Genomic DNA, 14,429 nt, shown 5'->3' on the forward strand with positions numbered 1-14,429 from the left:
ATCATGAGTTATAATAGAAATAGTTTTGTAGAGAGTGAGCCAGGAGCTAAAAACTTCAAGAAGTAATGGAGTCTACCCTAGCTGTTGGTAGATTATAGTATGAATGCATATGATTCATAAGGGAAAAGAAGAAAAAAAACCTAAATGGAGCAAAAATGGAGCAAAAAAAGACTTGCACCTCACTTCTGGATCCAATGAGAAGAGAGCTATAGAGAGCTATAGGAGAAAAATGGCTACCAGCTGAGAGAGCGGCTGGGGAAACAACCTCCTTAGTGGTACCAAGTTTCAGGCAAGCAAAAGTGAAGAGACTCTTCAGAGAAGAGGTCAAGGATATGGGTATTTTCCCAATGACAGATTATGTTTTCCAGAAGGTGCAGAAGAAAGCTTTCCACAACCTGATGGGAGTGAGTACACAGGAGATGAAGGGAGAGGTGGGCTTCATATAGTGACAAGTATGATCAGGAGCAATTGCCATGGTGATATCAGTCCAGAGGCCTCCACATGGAAAGTATGAGAATACCACGAGCACTGGGGGCAAACTCAGAGAGTAGCCTTGCAAGGAGTGTGTACAATTCTGGAGATCCCTTTTGAGCCCTGATATTGAAGATAATTATCATGCTAGAAGTCTCTGGATCTGTACTACATGCAGCTGAATTGTTGTCTTAATTGTGTGTGCCTTAACTTTGCAGAAAGACTATAAGGCCTCCTATCATGGTGCTGGTTTTTGTTTTTTGTTTGTTTTTTGTTTTTTTGTTTTGTTTTGTTTTGTTTTGCACCGCACTTTCTTTCTCTACTCTCTTCCCCCCAAGTTCATATGTTGAAGTTATAACCCCCAGTACCTCAGGATGTGGATGTGGCCCTTTTTTAGGTATATGGTCTTTACAAGGTAATCAATCTAAAGTGAAGTCCTTATACTGGGGCCCCAATCCAATATGACTGGTGTCATTATAAAAAGAGGAAATTTGAACATAGAGACAGACACATAGGGAGAATTCTACACGAACAGGAAGACAGCCAAGGAGAAAGGCCTGGAACACACCCTTCCTTCATAGCCCTCAGAAGGAACCAACTCTATGAACACCCATTAAACAGACTAATAGGGAAGTCTGGGTGGCTCAGTGGTTGAGCATCTACCTTTGGCTCAGGGCCTGATCCTGGAGTCCCAGAATCCAGTCTGCATTGGGCTCCCCGCAGGGGGTCTTCTTCTCCCTCTGCCTATGTCTCTGCCTCTCTCCCTGTGTCTCTCATCAATAAATAAATCTTTTAAAAAGTAAATAAATAAAAAATAAACAGACTAATATATTCAGTGACACTTGGTAAAGGTGGTAAGGATTCAGGACCATCACAATAGGCATGGAGCACAGTGCAATGGGATTTGACAGTTGGAGAGTTTGGGCCCAGCACTAAATACAGTATGAGCAAGTGGGAATTTACAGCCAACTTGTAGAATGGGGGTCGTGAAAAGAAAGTTAACAAGAGGAAACATTAAGGGTAAGAATGGTGTTCTGGCTGAACCTACCTAACAAGTTTTTTGCTGAAGACAGGCAGGGTGGTCAGACATCACCTGGGGATATAGGAGCCTGATCCTGGTTGGAGATAAAGGCTAGAGATGAAGTGGCTTGGCAGGATTCCTGCTAAAATTACATTTTACAAGGAAGTGCACAGATGGGCTACGAGAAGGTTGAGAACCCTGGCTAAAGTTTGATCAAGCAAAGAGTCTTTGTCACACCTTGATCATGGACTTCTGACCCCCCAGAACTGTGAGACAATGCATTTCTGGTGTTTAAGCCACTGAATCTGTGGTACTTCATTACAGCAACTCCAGAAAATTAATATACTACATCTGTATGTTGAGCTTCAGAGCAGGAACTGAATTTCATATATAACCCCAAGGGCTAGCAGCCCAGCATATGCCATACCCAGATTTAACTACCATTGAGATCTTATGTGAGTGTATTTTCTTTTTATTTGAGTATTATATTTTAACTGTAGAGCAATTAGACAGGGAATCAGTGGAAATGTCTGAGGACTTAGTTTACAGTGTTAAATCATCATTGGAATCTTGAAAATTCTTTCCAGGCTTCAGGTTATGGCTGTACTGTATGCCATAGCAATCTGGACCCAGCATCATCAACTTAGGCTCAATTAACTAGCCTCAGCTTTATGCCAACATCAGATCATTCTTATTGCTACTTCTCTTTCACTTGCCCTACCATTTGGGTGATTGAACCCAATTTAGAGACAGAGAAATCTTTTCCTCTGAATTCAGTTCACAAGACTTGTATTGACATTACATATGACTTTGCCTGTGTCTTCCTACCATATAAGTTAGAAGTATTTTTTTTAACCCACTCCATTGAGAGGAGATAGGAACCTGGGTCCAGTACACCTTTGATATATTACTAATTATATTCTGATAATTTATTGAAAGAAGGAAGAATAATTTGGGGGGCTGTGGCAACCTGCATGAATAGAATTGATGATGGAGAAAAACCATATTATGAATAGCCTTGGAAGTGGAATATATTTGAGTAGGATTAAAGATATTTATCAGCAGTAAGGGTGACAGTTCATGGTGTGATTTGCTTGGCTATTCAGCTATCTGAATATGATGAGATCTCTCTAACTCAACTTCCACTGCTAATCTCAGAATTCATAGTTTAAATGCCCACAAGCAGTAAGATTATCATTAAAAACCAATTTCAGCGAAAAACAAGAAACAAGAATGTCAGCAAAAATGCAAAGTTGTAAATTAAATTTGAGAAATTATGATGCAGGATTTGGAACAGTCTGAAGTGTGCTTTCAGATTCATTCTCTCTCTCTCTCTTTATATATATATATATAAATTTTTGAGGAGAAAACTAAAGAGTTTAGCAAACCTTTGTAATATGTATATGTAATATACATATGTTACATGTAACAAAACCATAAAAGATGTTAAATCTATAAAAGTGAACACAGTACGGGAAGTGAGTGAACTAATTGTTCCAGCTACTTATTGCTATATAACACATCATCCCAAGACTGAATGACTAAGATAGTATTATCTCTTAGGATCCTGGGGTTGATTGGGTTTAGCTAAGGGTCTCATGCAGTTGCAGTCAGTGGCTAGAACTGGAGTCACCTCAAAGGACTCATATGCCTGGCAATTGATAGTAGCTGTCCACTGAGCACTTAGCTGGGGCTTTCAGCCAGAACAGCTGCAGGTGGCCTCTGCTTCCTCATAGCATAGCAGCTGGGTTCCCAGAGCAAGTATCCCAAGAGAGACCATGTTGAAACTATGTTCTTTTACAATCTTGCCTCAGAAATTACATCACTTCCTCTCTAGTCCCATGCCTGCTCAAATTCAAAGGGAACATTAACCCCACTTCTTGATGGGAGGCATGTAGATATCAAATTGTAAGAAGGGTATGTGGGATGAAAGACTTCGTTGTGGACATCTTGAAAATATGATCGGCTACATACTCTGGTTATGGTAATTCACATCCCTCTCACATGCACACATCCTCATCCTCTCCCATCAAGAGCCCAAGAACCTGATGCAAGTCCTTGAAATCACAATGTTGATCATAATATCAGTATGTGATCTTTAAGTGTTTATAATTTTCAAGCATTAAAATTCATTTGAACCCTAGTCTAAAAGAATCAGTTATAAGAGAGAAAAATCCCTGTTGTTGCCTCCTGCTCTGTGAGTTATCAGATACCTGCACACACTGAGAGGCCCACTAAGCTAATGGGCACAGACTGGGGAAGCCTTGACCTCTAGTTCAATTCTTACTGAACTACTGGCAACATTATTGAAATAATTTCTCATACTTCCCAGAAACCAAAGCTCACTATTTAGAAAAGTTTTCATTCATTCAAAGCCTCATTGGGGCACATGTGCTGATGGAAACTCCTTGGAATCTTACACTTACATTTGAGGCATGAACCTGAGAAAACAGTCTAGATTGGGCAGACAGCAGAATATTCAGAGTTCTCTCTATTAATTCTCCCATCAATAAAGATTACAACCATGGCTTTTTTCAAATTGAGCTGGTTCTATCATATCCAGGATCATTCTATTTTTACCAATACCTTTTAAGGGAGAGTACTCCCTTGAGATAATTTCCAGTGCTAAAACTATCTTTATTAAATTCCACCAACACTTCTTAAATCTTGATTCTGCTCTAGACACTTAAATCTCCATCCTGATCTCCCACTCATACCCAAGCTTCAGAGACACAAAATGAGAGATAGTCCTTGCCCTCAGAGAATTTATTTTTTTGAGAATTTATAATCTAGAGAGAGATGAACATATAAGGAGAAAGGGAAGAGGTAAGACATATATGTAACTGTTAATTAAGACAGCATTGCACATGTAGTCAAAAGATCCCTGTTTTAGCAAACTCATGCTATTACCTAGTATGTAATTTTTGGCAAGTCACTAAATCCCCTTTAAGTTTCTTCATAACTAATAAACAAATTAATAATTTCCTTATAAGGAGAGTAGCATCTTCCTGATAGATTGCATTTGCTTGTTTAAAATACATAGGCTGGTTCTTGTAAAATGCTTGCCAGAGTTCCTGGTACATAGTAAGCACTCAATAAATGTTCATTTCATCATGACGTGGTAGTAATGGTGGTAGAGCATATGGGAATGCTTTGTAAACTGAAGTTTCATAACAGCCTAGGCATTTCCGTTCATAATATTGTATTGAATTCTGCAATTCTTAGCTCACCTACCAGCATCCCAAACACTACCTTTTGCTGTTTCTAGAGACTCTGGGGCTTCCGTGCTCTACTCTATCCCTGCTTTCTTCACTATTCAGAGTCCAGTTCAAAGACCATCGCAGCTTTACATCAGTCCAACCCCATGAGGCCAAATATGTAACTCCAGTCCATGTTCCTTTCACACTTTGCCCACACCATGATTCTGGTGCTTTTGTCTTATTTTGTATGTGTCCCTAGTGCCCAGAATAGTACCTGATGCATGATGGATGCTGGTGTGCATTGTGTGTTAAAGCAGTAGGAATGTTAATAGGAATCAAAGGAAAGAGACATGTGGGCAGAACCCTGACCTTGGGCCAGATTTCAGGTGTAGCTCTGGCTTTTTCAGACTTGCTGTTTACCTTTTTAAAAAAAAAAAAATTATTTGAGAGAGAAAGAGCTTGTTTGAGGTGAGAGGGGAGGAGGGACAGAGGGAGAGGGAGAGAGAGAATCTCCAGCAGACTCCCATTGAGCAAGGAGCCTGACATGGAGCTTGATCCCACAACCCATAGATCATGATCTGAGCTGGAATTAAGAGTCAGACTCTTAACTGATGGAGCCACCAGGTACCTCTAGATGTGCTATTTACCTTTAATCCATGCTGCTTACCTGTGGTTTTCTCATCTGCAAAATAGGTCATGAAAGCCAAAAATAACTGCAGTGTACCATAAAGTCTTCATAGCTGTATGAGGAAGATACCAGTAACCCCACTTCAGAGGTGAGAAAATGAGCATTCAAGGGAGCTTAAGCACTTGCTTCAGAATCACCGCTTTATGTGCTACAGCCAGGTCTGTCCACCTGAAGAGTCCAAGTTCATAGCTGCCATACCGCATGGTGGCTTATTAGAACAGATAAGATCTTGGGTATTTCTGACTCTGAATTCCAGAACATCATGACACAATTCCTCTCCTGCCCCTTCTGTTCTCTGCTTGTCACAGGAAAGACATTCTAAATCTACCCCATTCTATTATTTAGCATTACTCAGCTCTAGAATATTAACCCAATGAAAGTCAAGGCCATTACTCCACCTCTTCATTTTCCCCCCAGAATGCAGTGGCTGGAGTTAATGGCAGGGTGTGGGGGATAGTGTTTAGCAGTGATTTGCTGTAGTTTAAACAGTTTTCAGGTAGATGAAGCCATTAGAGTCTGATAAGACCTAGGGGGGAAAAAAACAACAACTGTGTTTTTCATTTTTGTTTTTCTCTTGGATTCTTATCCCAAGGCAATCTATTAGGCATTTGAGCAGCTTTTTGGTGAATAATTCTAAACAAATTCTAGGTAATCCTGTTATGAAATAAACTAGACGAAGGTTTCTTGATGCTGGCATTATTGACATCTTGTGCTGGATAATCCTTTGTTGCATCAGGCTCTTGTGTGCATTGTAGGGTGTTTGGCACCATCCCTGGTACCTACCCACCAGATAAAAGTAGTACCACCACCCTCAGTCATGACAATCCAGACTATCTCCAAATGTTACCAAATGTCCCCTGGGGCTAAAATCCCTCACCCCTCAACTTCTCCATCTCCATTTGAGAAACTGAATGGTCTAAGTGGGCCAGATTGCATTCATTACATTACACAGTCCAGTTTTGAATCAAAGACATTTTTACCTAATGGAGTAAGGGTACACTGGGGGAGACTGTTCTTCTCCCTGAAAAGAATCTGACTCTTAGCAGTAGGTCCATCCAGTGCTTGCCAAAGACTATGATCCATGGTCCTCAGAAAGCTGGGGCAGCAAAAGCAATGTTAGGGCTTTGTTACACCAAAGTGTCCCTGAAATTCAAAGCTACTTGTTTATCAAGATGTATTCCCCTGTCACTATGACAACTTATGTTGCCTTGGACTGCAAAGAAAGGACAAGGAATGATTGAGTGTTTTTTTTTTTTTTTCTGTTCATGTATTGTACCTAAGTTCTGTCTTAGTCTGCTTCCCAAATAGAATAATCAATGCCATTATCTCTTCCTCCCTCATCTAAATCACATCAGGCCTCTATAGTAGATCAATAGTTACAACAAAGAAGGCCGGAGCTTTCATTCCAGGGGGACTCATTACTCTGCAGCCCAGGATCTGGGTATGGATTCCACCTAAGGTTATCTACTCTTCCGTAGGAGTTAACAACAGCTGTCAGTTATTAATACCAAGCCACAATCCCACCATAACCGGGCATGTGTGTGCAGGGAACATGCCCAAAGACCATGCTTCCTTTTTCCCCCTCCTTTGACTTCCTCTTCCTGTTCATATTGTTTAAAACTGTCTTCTCCAGCAATGTAAAACATTTGAGACTTCATTGAGATTCTCAGCCAGTATAGGTTGCATCTAAGCAGACTCACATCTGCTGCAGTATTACAAAGACTAATTAAAGTAAATTCAGATCTTAAATTAGTCCTTTCAGTAACATTTATTGCATAAGCCACTGGGCAGTAAAATATACAATTCAGTTAAGCTGAAGAGAAAAAGTGATTTTCAGATCGTATTTCTTCATCAGCCCCACAAAGGGGGGTAAAATAAGAGAATGATTATGCCCCCACTTACCAATTTTCCAAGAGCAGTGGTTTTCCCATGGTTCTTCTTAGCCTTGGAGCCATCCTATTTCATTGCCAGTAGGGACTAGTCTGTGTGCAGTGTGAGCTAAAACACAGTCTTGGACAAACTCTAAGGCAAACTTTCCTTAGTGGAAAGGCTGGTCACTACTGTCCCTAGGTCACCTCCCACCCTAAGGGATTCTGCAATGGCCATTGTTTAAACCTGAGACCCAAAGGAGGGACCATTTGTAAGGAAAGCTCGCTAAGTCAGGGAAGATCAAAATGATGCCTACTTGTCACCAACTCTTCAAATTCCTCATATGGATTTTTTTTTTACAGCCTGCTAATATGGTATTTTAGTAGTTTAGCTGTACAGCTGAAATTCAATACTGCTCCACCTCAGTCTGGGTATCTCTTTGTGTGAGAATGAGTTTCCCAGAGACTTCAATGACCTAAACTTTGTTTTTTTCAAAAAAGAGGTTCATTTTTTTAGTTCAAAAAAGCCTTTACTTGAAGTCTGCTATGCATAGTGCTTGAAGTCTTATTGAAGTGCAATAAGTCCACTTATTGTTCCTCTGGACTTATTTTAAAGAAAAATATCGCAAAGAACAGAAGTGCCATGACATTTTTACACCTTTATACAATTCTCCAGATTATTCCCTTTTCAATACTGATCAGCCAGTTTCTTTAACATGCTCTGAAATACCCTGGTAACTTCCTCCGGTGAGGAGATTTGTTAAATCTATTGGAACTTGTGTTGTGTTCCTAGGTATCATTGGGCTCTGGACCTTTCAGGACCTCTCTTCTTCTGGTGGCTCGGGAGGACACACAGCAGTGAGGCTGGAGACAGGTGCAACTTCCAAATGCATAGAAGTCCGAGCAGTGTGTTCATCTATCACTAATGCCTTGGACACAGGACTGGAAAGCTCTAAATCTCTGCATCTCAGATTGTTTAAAACCCTTGAATAGACACCTTTATTTCCAGGCCATCTGGCTGATGGTTGGGTTAGTGACAAACTTTGATAAGTGGAATTCATGACAGTAAGAAAGCATTTTAAGTTGTGGGATTTCCTCTTACAACTTGACCTTGTAAAAATTATATTTAACAAAAGGCACCTTCCCTCTTAGAGTACTGAGCCCATGTGGGTTAGACTTTCCATATGATATTTTTATCGAAAAGAACTGACACCGTATTTATTATTTTGTTTACCATTTGGCCTTACTTATTCAACAGCAATTTTATATGTTTTTTTTTATGGTTGTTTCTTGTTCTGTGGGTATAAAGGTCCTATACCTGTTTAAAGTTTGAAAATACAACTTTGTGCTGCATTGTGTGTGTGTGTGCTGAATGCATCCTGGGATGCATGACTGAGTCACATTGTTGGCTGCTGTCCACCAGCTGCCCAGCTCTGTTGCCCAAGGCATGAGGCACCCTCACCTTTATTTCTTTGCAGATATCAAGTATTTCCATGAGACATTATTCTGTAGATTTCTCAGAGGCCTTTTCTAATTAATCACCTGGCATCTGCCCTGGGTTTAAAAGATGCTACCTGCCTTCCTGTGGTGAGACAGTAGATTAATGAGTAAAGGTTTGCTTTCCTGGTTACTCATTTGATTCCTGTGTTAGCATTTTATTTCAAGAATGATTTATATCCATTTCTAATTTCTCCTATGGTTTTCTACTTGGGACTTACTCTCCTTAAGTTACCATTAGAGAGGAAAGTGTGTGTATATGTGTGTGTGTATGTGCGTGTGTGTAAATACTATGAATATATACATGCTGAACAGACTGCATTTAGGAGTGCTTTAGAATAAGAATATGATCTATTCTTTGTCATGCTGTTCTCTTTTGCTTTAGCATAACAACCAGTAGGGGAAATGTCGGGTCCCTATCATGATCTTTTTTTAGAAGCTTTAATTAGAGTTAATTTTTAAAAATTAAAAGCTGTCAATATTACTTACAGAGAAAATGCCCAAGAAGCTAGAAGACTGAGAAAAAAAAAAATAGGATTTCATAAAAACAACAGCATTAAACTAACCACAAAAGATGCCCTCTTCCACATTTTTTTCCCCAAGAGTTTGAAGATTTCTGGTGTGGAGCCTGTTTTTCCTCTCCCTCTCTCTCTCTATCTCTATCTCTCTCTCTCTCTCTCTCTCTCGCCCCCCTCCCTCTTTCTCTCTCTCCCTCTCTCTTTGTTACAGAATTCCAGTTTGAACTATTGATTGCGCTCTGCCTGTACATTTGCACCAGACCAATCCTAATTAGAGGTTGTTTAATAAATTGGGCCTGTGCTGCCTGCAGCTTCTTGACCTTTGTTCCCTGATTGTCTCCCATTAATCCCCTTGCCCTCTGGTGTTGGAAACCTCTAAACTTTGGGAATTCACTGATTCCAGTTCAATTTGTGGACCTTGTGAGCTCGCTGTAGCCCTTTAGGAGGTTTCCTTGTGCTAATAACCATCTGTCACTGCCTGTGCTTTACTGCTGCAGCTCTTACTGCTGGAGACCAAGGCAGGGCCCTAAGCAAACTGCTTGTATCTTTAAATCAAAGAGTGATCGTTAAGTAACATACCCCCAACATCTCTGCAATATAAAACTCTAAAGTTACATTAGGTGTAGCACTTTAACCTTTGCCATGTTGAAGAGGTAATGATATCAGAACTTGGCTTCTATCCCTCAAGGGCCCATAAACACGCTGTGTGGAGACCAAGTGATAGATCACAGGCTTACAGTGTATACTCCTAGTTTCTTACCTCTGCAACTTTAAAAATCAGGCAACTGATAAATTATCCTACATCGTGGATGATCAGCTTCTAAAACTCACCTCTTCATGTTCCTTCAACAGTGTTTGGCATTCTCAGGAAAGATGACAATCCACACACTCTTTGGCACTACTCAGAAGGCTTGCTTTCCACAATGGCCTGAGAATTGGTGACCTTTCTCCTGAGTTGTCAGGAGGCACCAGGTACCAAAGTCAACTGCCTCACCATGTTGGAGTTCCTTTTTCAAAGTTTATGAAGAGCAAAAGCAAAAAACAAGACATACAAGAGAAAATCCTATTGCATATAATGTTTTTAGAAAAATTTAAATAATTCAGGCCTTTTTAATTGGAGAGGTTAGGGCAGAGAGATTTGGGAGCACATAAAGTACTGAAAGGTCACATGTTCAATACCACTCTAAATCATAATAGCCTCGGGGCAAACATCTCATGGAATTTTAGAGACATAAGCAAAAAACCCTATTATCATAAACATCACTACATGCTGTTCATTTCTCTTTTTTCTTTCCTTCCCTGCTTCTTTCCTTTTACTTCATAAAATTGTCCTTGAAATTGTCTCCTTAAAATTGTCTCCCTTTGGATACTATGCAATTCCTCTCTACTTCTCGAAGTTAAATTTCTAGAAAGAGGATTCTTCTGTACTTGCTACTTCCATTTTCTCTCCTTGAATCCACAGGGATCTAGTTTCTATCTCTAACAGCCTGCTAAACTTTCTTTTACTAAAATCACAAGTGATATTTCTCCTAATCAATAAAATTCAGTGGACAATTCTGATTCCTTTTCTAATACATCTTTTCTGCATTGTCTGGATTTATGGATTATTTCCTCCATTGTAAACCTCCCTATTTTGTCAAGGTTATACTTCAAGTTCTCCTACAGCTTAACAACCACTGTTCCTCAGCTTCCTTCATGGGCTCTACCCAGCCCATCAGTGTTGAAGAGGAGCTTCCATGATAACATGAGGGGGTTCAGTCATGTGCTCTGCCAGACAGCACGCATACATGTGAGGGGGACAAGTTCAAGAGGATCTGATATGAATATGGTTCAGAGAAAGAAGAAATGTAAAATATGCATTGGAATAGTTCTGGAAGCATCATGGCCACATAGAATATGTATGACATTTGGGGTTTTCTGATTGCATTTAGATCCCAACACTTACAACCTTGGGCAACACCTGAAACACCTCTCCATTTCACCTAAGACCTTGGGCAAGTTACTTGAGCATAACGAACGCTTAATGGGGCGGTAATACTTACCTCAAAGAATTGTAAAGAGAATTAAAGCCATTTGTCATTATTTTTGTTGGCACATAGTATGTACTTGCTTCATGACTATTTGTTCATTTTTCTTGGTTCATAGAGAAGAGGAATCTTGAGAAGGCCTACAAAACAATGAAGTAGTATTTGGATAGGCAGAGAGAAAGAGGAAAGACATTTTAGGAGAGAAGACTGGTCTGAAGAAAGGGCTAGTGTAGAGGATTACTTCTAATATGCTTAAAGTGTGGCACCCCGGAGAGGAAAATGTGTGTAGTGAATAAAAGGAAAAGATATTTAAACATGTAGAATGTGGCCATAAAATTACTTAGTGGCAAATTATTTAGTGGTTCAGCTTGCTAGTGCCATGTTTCTAAATAGCCCAATTTTGCTTATTCATTGCAAATCTTGTTCAAATATAACATCTTATTTCACTTCCCATCGATAAGATGTTGTGAATTTATGCTTTAAACTGCATCATCCCCTCCAATACATAGGATTGAAAGATAAGAAGCAAAATTAATAAGTATGCAATATGGCATTTAGAAAGTAAAAAGGGCTCTGGAGAAAGCAGGGTCCTAGAAAGTCCCCTCTAAGGAGGTGACATCTGACAAAGACTTGAGTTAGTAAAGGAGCTAATTGCCTGAATATCTGTGGGAAGGGTATTCCAGTCAAAGGGCCTAACCATTTCAAAGTTATGGAAGCAGGAGGGTCCCTGATATATTTGATAAAGAGCTGGAAGGCCAATAGGGCTGGAGGAGAGTGAGCCAGAGGGGAGGGAGGCTGGTGGAAGAGGAGGTTAGATGCAATTGGGACCAGATCATCAGGGCCTGGTAGGCCACTGCAAGGATGGTGAAGTTCATGTTAAGTATGATGGGAAACCACTGAAGATCTTGAACAGCAGAGAGGTTGATGTGACTGAACTTACCTTTCATCAGGGTCACTCTGCTACTATGTGGGGGAGGATACTCTTGGCCCCTTTCACTCCTCTCTCCCCCATTCAAGCCAGAAGAACTTGAAGAGTAGAAGAGCAGAGGGGAAACTGAACACCTTCACTGTACCTCTTCCTTGCTGCATTCTGCTAAGCCGTGGTCAGCCTGAGGTAGGAAGGAAAATACTAGATGGCTAGATGAGACCTTTGACCAATGTCAGAAAGGTGCCCTAAGAAGATATGGGAACTGGTGTATTAGTTAGGGCTCTCCAGAGGAACAGAGCCAGTAAGATACAATGCTAGTCCCTTCCGGGAACAGCTTAATAATGTTTTACCAGCCATCTGGGCATCCCTTTGCCCAGTCAAGTTGACACATAAAATTAATCACCACACCTGGCTAAGATTTCACCTGCATGGAAAGAATAACTCAAAGACCTTGCTGGAAGGCGGTGGTGTGAAAAAATGTCCAGTTCTTTTTTTTTTTTTTTTAAAGATTTTATTTATTCATTCATGAGAGACACAGACAGAGGCAGAGACATAGGCAGAGTGAGAAGCAGACTCCATGCAGGGAGCCCAATGTGGGACTCAATTCTGGAACTCCAGGATCACACCCTGAGCCAAAGGCTCAACTGCTGAGCCACCTAGGCATCCCAAAATGTCCAGTCCTTGTTTAATTTCATCTATATCAGGTCCACCTCATTCAATAGCTGAGTTATATATACTTATAAATCATTATAGACATGGAGTACTCTCAAATGGTACATTACATAGAAGTTTTAAGTTCTTTCTTATTCTAGATAATATCAATAGAGGCACCCCAGTGGATCACCCTCACCTCTCCATTTCAGAGAACATCGCAAAGTAGGACCTTCCATGGGGGCTGCAATGCCCCTAGAGTGCAGCTGATCAGTGAGCAGAGGAGATGGATGAACAAGAGATGCAGCATCCAGGCAGTGGTGGTGGTGCTTGACGTTTCCATAGTAGAAAACACAGGAGGAAAAAGCAAAGGAACAAGAGCTGAGGCTCTGGAGATTCATCCCACAAAGTAGAAGGAGAGGGAGGAAGATAATGGCATCCCAAGGACAATCAATTAGAAAAGATGGAGCAGGGAAGAGGATGACAGGAGCACTCAAAGGGAGAAGGGGAAGCAAGCCATTGTGTTACTGCCCAAGGAGGAGTGAGTGGTCAGGTGTAAGGAAGATGGAGTGTTTGAGCGCCCAAGAGCCTAAGGAAAGAGAATTTTACTTATAGATCAGGCGATAATGCTGTAAAACTGAAAAGAACAAAAGATAAACTAAGACAATTGACAGACTGTGGAACAGGTGTATGAGTCCCGGGTATACTCATACATTCTAAAAAGAACTACTAAGAAAATAAGCCATCTCAGTAAAGCAAAATTGGGTGAGAACTTAAGGTTATTCTAGTCCTGGATTGGCAGATGAAGGGCAGTATAATTGTCCAGAGTATCTCCTGCTTTGTTCTGGGATGCAGAGATGCTGCGTTAAAATGCTTTGCAACACAGCAAGATGATAGTTTGAAGGTACTTGGCTTTCTAAAAAATATCTGTCCATAATAATGTTCTTCCATTTCAGAAACAGTTTAAATTGGCTAATGCTAATTGCTCTTGGCATCTCCGAATACATACTGAAATGCAAAGAAAAGCACACTGCAGTGGGAATTTCTGGTCTCTCTCCTGTTGACATTCAAGGCTCCCAACTCAGTTTTTACATAAGTGTCCTTCTAACTTGAGACGGGGATGCCATCATACTACTCCCCTTCTATTAGTGGTAGATACGTGAGTTGGGTCTCAGGAAGATTAAGAAAAGAAAGCTCTCTTTGCTGGAGATGCACAGTATGATATATTAGAACACTGAGCTCTCTATGGGTAGCTCCTGACCCTGGGGCTATCACACATCTGTGGACTTAGGAAAAGTCATATAATGGCTCAAGCTTGGGGTCCCAGTTAATCATTTTGACTTGTGTTGCTATTTGATGGTTCAGGATAATTCCTTGGAAGACCCATTTTCATAACACTCTGATGATGCTATTTGGAAAAACAGAGGGGCACAGCTGTTTAGATAGGAAATTTATGAAGGATAGACTAAAGAAACCTGGAAAATATACTGTGCAGCCAGCCAGGGATTATGTAAATAGGGATGCTAATATAATAATGAAAACAGTAAATTTCCTCTATAA

The 14,429-nt window shown here is 40.5% G+C and overlaps 1 long non-coding RNA gene across 2 annotated transcripts; it reads left to right on the forward strand.

The window, feature by feature from the left end:
• The first annotated feature begins 5,384 nt into the window (after positions 1 to 5,384).
• LOC125755659 (uncharacterized) lies at positions 5,385 to 11,420 on the forward strand. Of its 2 annotated transcripts, XR_007412671.1 has the most exons (4): positions 5,385 to 5,468; positions 8,042 to 8,122; positions 10,116 to 10,235; positions 11,195 to 11,420. It is a non-coding gene; the product is annotated as an uncharacterized LOC125755659 (long non-coding RNA). The 2 variants fall into 2 exon arrangements; XR_007412670.1 differs by having other exon boundaries at positions 10,116 to 11,420.
• The last annotated feature ends 3,009 nt before the right edge of the window (positions 11,421 to 14,429 follow it).

Source organism: Canis lupus, chromosome 1 (genome assembly GCF_003254725.2).
Source record: "Canis lupus dingo isolate Sandy chromosome 1, ASM325472v2, whole genome shotgun sequence".
NCBI lineage: Eukaryota > Metazoa > Chordata > Mammalia > Carnivora > Canidae > Canis > Canis lupus.